This window comes from Pinus tabuliformis, chromosome X, assembly GCF_031772625.1.
Source record: "Pinus tabuliformis cultivar Carrire ecotype Pingquan chromosome X, CPIR1, whole genome shotgun sequence".
Taxonomy (NCBI): domain Eukaryota; kingdom Viridiplantae; phylum Streptophyta; class Pinopsida; order Pinales; family Pinaceae; genus Pinus; species Pinus tabuliformis.
Window position 1 is genome coordinate 79339797 of NC_142308.1, and position 6117 is coordinate 79345913.

The following is a 6117-nucleotide window of genomic DNA, read 5'->3' on the forward strand; positions in this document are numbered from 1 at the left end:
TGCATGTTATCTTTTGGCTCACATCTGTCTATATACTTGCCAACCGCATTTTCGATAGCTTTCATCGACTCATCGCCCCAACAATGGAGGGGAAGGTGTGGCAATCTGACCCACATTGGCACAACACTTGGGATGTCCATCTCTGGGTCAAAATCTGGTGACCATTTGTTCAGATACAGGCCTCTGGAGTCTGTTGAGCCTCGAACCTGCACCTTCCTATACACCCTCTCAGCCTTCTTTTTCCACTCATTTCATCCACCTAGTTGATTAAATCATTGTATTTTAGTTTAAAAAAGAGCTTTTGACATGGTTTTCTAACTACGCTGATGACTGTTGTTTGGTTTAGAATTTTGTTCAGACAGCTGCGGAAGCTTCTCAGTTTCCGCAGCCGACACAGGTTTCCGCAGCCGACCCAGGATTCTGCAGCCAGCACAGGATTCTGCAGCCGTTTTGTCAAACACCATGCTACAGGTGTCCTCTGAAGGAACGAGCCACATGGGCAAGTTACAGGAGTCAAGGACATGGAACGTGTCCCTCCAGATCATCCAGCACGCCCATAAAAGCCCGCGGTCAAACAGGGGGCAAAGGATAGTCAACGGAAGTGTTCAGCGGTGGCACGGCTCTGCGTAGCTCTGTTTTTGAGCACGTGAAGCTACGTGGCACAATCCTTAGCCACGAAGACATCCTGGTAGCATGAATCCAACAGCCATACCTCTCAGATTTAATAAACATGATGACAGTTACCTAGATCCGGGCTGAAGAGGATTTACGTGTCTCTGGCAGCGTGGTTAATAGCGTAGATTTAGTTAATTTGTTTAGCTTTCCTTCCTTATAAATAACGCGTCCATGAACGCTGTAAAAGTTAATCTCTGTTAATGTAATTCAAAGTTGTTGTATTTCCCCACTGCACTTTTACGTTGCTGTTTAATATATGAGAAGACTGGTTTAAACTTAAGCTTATAGCTGTTCGTTGAATCGGCTGAAGTGGCAGAGGGCCCCTGCTCACTAAAGTCTTGTACAGTTGTCCTTTAACTCTTGCATTACTTTTTTTCTGTTCATGTATATTAGCTGTACAGTTGTCATTTAAATGCTGCGTTTTATTTCATCATGTATATTAGCTGTACATAACAAAGCTTTTTAATTTCTGTTGATTTACATTTTCATTGCTGCTCTTTTATGGTTACAACTGATCAGTGTTTTCTGCAGGTTTCCTTAGGCAGCCCGGGGCAATTTTTCACCTTTTCTTTTTATAACTATTGGCATACGAGATCATCTTGTCTTTGTCGCTGACTCTTGTTTTCTGAAGTTTTGATTTCCAGTTCTGTCATTTCCTCAAGTTGTACATTTATTTTCTGCTCTTAGATATCATGCTATTCATCTGTTAACGGTTTCTTTCTATAATCAAATAACTTTATTAGGAACCAGAATATCACTCATTATAGCTTGATTTAGTTTGCTTTAGATCTCACATTGCTTGACTTGTTCATGATTGTTTCTCACAGGGTAAATTAAGCTGAAAGGCAAAAGGTCAAGAGAGTTAAAGTAGTGTGATTAGTTTCTTTTATGCAGTTTAACTTCTTTTAGATTTCACATTGCTTAACATTTCATGATATCTTTTCACAAGGAAGATTGAGTTGAAGAGTTGAAATAGTGTGGATTAGTTGTTCTTACTTTTAATTGAATTTAGTGTAGATTTCACTTTCATTTTCATTCAGCAACAAAGATACTGGGCCGATGTCACTAGTTCATTATTTGATGTCTTTATTTCTTTTCAAGAATTGATTTCATTGCAGTTATTTTAAAGCTTTCTTTCAAGTTTTGGAAAACCACTTAGAGATCACCATAATCATCCATATTTCACTTGCTTTATCACCTTTTCATCATCTCACATTAGGGAAAGATAAATCCAAAAACAAACTTAAAAAAAAACTAAAAACGACAAAAGACTAAGGAAATGGTTATCTAGTACATATAGTACACTTCACTTCGTCAGTTTACGAACCCCGGGTTGACATTTTAAAGTAGCAATTTAGACCTCACTAAATTGACCAAACAGAGTCCATAAAGTAAGGACCATTTTTGAATGTGAGATTCCTGTCTTCTTTGGTTTCGAATAGGAAAGTGAAATCTCCCCTTCCATAGAACCTTATAGCTATTTTTCCTTGTATATTTGCACTCCAGTTTCTCTCCACCCATTTTTGAACCGCTCTGGGGGAGGGCGACAACCTTGTAAATTGTCCTACCAATCCACGTTCAGCTAAAGATATAGCGACTTTCCTGGGTAGAGTTGGGGGTAAAGAGATCTCTGGTATGTCTGCTAACTTCTTCACAAATTTGCTAGTAGTTGGCCTGGCTTTTGGAGCTCCGTTTTCTACTATTAATGCTGCAAATGCTGCTTCTTGTTCGTCGATTCCATGCTGAGAGGATGAGTCTCCCCCTGCAGAGAGGGACATGGTGAAGGAAAGCTCAGCAGCAGGAGGCTGTCGAGCGGAGGGAAAAGAGCGAGAAGATGCCCAGGGAAAGGAGAACCATCAGGGAGGGGCCGAGGCCGAGCTCAAGGAGGCCCAACAGCAGGGGGCTGCCAAGCAGGAAGGCCGCGGGAGGCAGCGAAGGAGCTAGGTAAAATCTGCGTGTGCGCTCTCAGCCAACAATACCTTAGTCATGTTCATTTCAGAAAGCTCCTAAAAAAAGAGAGAGGGGCATGTTAAGTCCCTATAATACTAGTGTATTCCATTTATTGTTATTGTTAGTGTAGCCCCTTATTGGTATTGTTGTCCCCATGTATCGCTCATGTTATTATTGTTGTGCTGTATAGAAGCCCATTATTATTATTTTTGCACCCTTACATGATTATTATTATTATTATTATTTTATTTTTTTTTGAATATGTCTACTCCTATATTGATATAAAATTAAATTACAAAGAGGCAGTGGCCTCAAGAAGTCTAGCCCAGAGATGCGGCATGCTCACAAACAAAGCTTGAACACTGACCATAATACTTTCTAAAGACTGAACATAAGAGCTTCCTTGAAACAGAAAATGCCAGTATCGACACTGAAGACTGAAAACAGTAAAGCGCTGCCCATTCAAAACTGGATTCTGACCCAAAAACAGCTAAATCCGAAACTGAGACCCAAAGACACCGTCAGGAGGATGCCGCCCACGCAGGGGAAACTGGAAAATTAACATTGGTAAAAGGTCTGAGCCTGAGAACCGTAAATCATAAAATGACTATAAACCAGGAGGGAATTGAGCATCTTTGAATAGCAGAGAATCAAAATCCAATGAACGCAGACCTGATTAATCTTCATGAGAGGTGGAAGGTGACTCTTCAACGATGCGGCAACCATATTTGTAGGGGTCTTCATCCTCAGAGGGATGGCCCTCTTTGCCTGAAGAACCTCCACCCGTAGGGACGCTCGGACCGGCTTGAATGTTCGTGTCCTGGGTTGCAGAGCCACCAGGATCCTTATTCTGCGTATTGTCAGTCTGAGAAATACCCTGCTTGTCTTCTGCCCTCGTCTCCAGAGACACCCCTGGTGTAACAGCAACCGAACCAGAAGTATCCTCTCGAAGCTCAATGGTGACTGAGGCAATGAAAGAGGAATTACTGAAAGTACAGGGGAACCGAAACCGAGCGGTGTGAGATTGGGAATTCTGAGAGCGCGCTGCTATATTGTGCTGCCCTCGACCCCGTCCCCGACTACTCCTGGTAACTGGATATCTGTCAGAGCTGAAGTCCGAGGTTTCAGACGAGGAGTCTGAGGTAGAGGAGGAGGGCTGGTGGGTGACGCGGCCTCGGGAGCTTCCTCTTCTGCAGCTCATTCTCGGGCGCAGTCTAGGCATGTTGAAATGAGCAAGAAGAGCTGAACAGGTAGCGGAACTGTAAAGGCAGGGGGGACTGAAAGGGGATGAACTTGAGCTCGCAGAGGAGCACTGGGTAAGACTGAGGAAGAGCGAAAGCTAAAATTGCAGAAAGGGCGGTGTAAAGCATGAAATCCCAGCGGCAAATTATCACTGCGATCCAGAGCACGACTAATCCCTGGGCTAGCTCGATAACGAGGCTCTGTGACAGCACTGAAGCGACATGAGCACAGGGGAGGAGCAAGAATGAAATTAAGGAGGGGCGCCATACCAGGAGTAGTTGCAGGCTGGAGATGGGGGTCGAGCTGCATTAATGCGGCATTGATGTTGTTGGCCGTAAACTTTAAAGCTGGCCTTATGCGAGGCCAGATGGCGGTGGTAATGAGCCACACGCCAACCCACCAAGCCGCCCTCGTACTGCTTGACAAGTCACACACCCGCATCCGGGAGAGATATATCTTGTTGCACCAGAAGAGTGCAGTCTTGTTTGAGTTGTGCATCATTAGAGCTGCTTATTGGACCGGAGAAGAATGGGAGCTGCTGATTGACGCCTTGATTAGCCAGCCTGTCTGCTACCTTGTTGGTTGTACGCCGAATGTGCTTGAAGGTAATGCTGTGGGATGCCCTGAGCCATTCTTCAATTTGTTCCAATCTGCTTAGAAGCCGCCAGCTCGAAGCGATCTTTGCTGCTGAGGTGCCTGAGTGAATCCGAGTAGCTGCTTCTATTAAGATTTGAGAGTCCCCTTCTACCTCTAGAGGGAAAAAAATTTCTTTTTCTGCTATACAAATGCCTTTCCATAAGCCTTCAAGTTCGGCAGCATTGTTGGTGTCTTTGCCAAGCGAACCATGATATATGTGCAGTGCTGAGCCAACAGCGTCTCTGAAAATACCACCATAACCAGCCAGCCCAGGATTGCCCTTAGCAGCCCCGTCGAAGTTCAGTTTGTAAGAATGGGTGGCAGGAGGAGACCAGGAGTGGGGAGAATCAGTATGGATGGAGGAGCTGGGCTTGACTTGAGCTAAAAAAGTGAGGTCCAAGTTCCAATTTTTCAGAATGAGGCATTCCTGGGGTGAAGTTGGCAAATCCGAGTCTTGCCAGTGTCTTAGAGCTAGAGTTTCTTGAAGGTTTTGTTTGAGAAGTAGCCACAGGGTATCAAGGGGCTTACTGAGATTGTTAAAGATCCTGTTATTTCTCTCCTTCCAGATGATCCAATAGACAAAGCCTGGTAAGAGGAGCCAGAGGGAATTGAGTAGAAGGCTTTGGAAAGGATGTCGAGGCCAGTTCCTGATGGTGTTTATAATATCTCCCATGCGTCTGCCTGTTCTTCTGTTGCACTGTGCAGTTCTCTCCCACAGTTGTGCTGCTAATGGGCAGGTGTCCAAGAGATGCAAGATGGTCTCTGTGTTAAGATTACAATTAGGACATCTAGAAGGCCCAGTAAATCCTCGCTTTTGTAGATTATCCCAAGTGAGGATTCGCTGTTTGCTTAGTAGCCAAAGGAAGGTAGAGACCTTAGGCCAGATGCTTGGTTGCCAAACCTGATCCCATAGCTGATCCTTTGTTATCTGCGTGGGTTGATAGAGAAGTTGGTATGCTTCCTTGGTAGTGAACATACCTTTGGGCGTATATCCCCATCTCACTTTGTCCTTTTGATCAGAGTATTTAATTTTCCTGAGTGTGAGCTCTTGATCGATCTCTTCATATGTTTCCTCCTGCCAATTAGCCTGCCAGGTACCAGCTAATCTCCAAAGTTGAAAACCTTGAGGGGATTGCTGCTGCCAAAACTGATGGACATGGATTTGATCAGTATGCTGCATAGAAGCTTGCCACTTGGGTTTGTGGAAGAGTGAGGCTAGTTTGGGAAGTTGTTGCCAAGAGTCCTCCCAAAATCTTGCTGTGGTACCCGAATGGATTTCCCAGAAGCTGTGCGCTTGAATAAAGGCACTATGTTGCTTGGCAGCATTCCAAATCAACGAGCCAGGGGTGGTTGTGCTAATGCGGATGAGATCTTCCTGTTGACTGCCTGGAGCATATTTGGCCTGCCAGAGACGTGCCCAAGGAATGTGCGGTTTGGAGATCCAGTTCCACCATATGCGGGCTCCCATGGTGTTATTGTTGTGGAGGGGATCCCTTAGACCTAGCCCACCAGCTGATTTCGGTAGACAAACCTCAGTCCATTTGACAAGAGCCCATTTTCTGTTGAGTCCAGAGGAACCCCAAAGAAAGTTTCTTTGAAGATTGCGAATTTTTT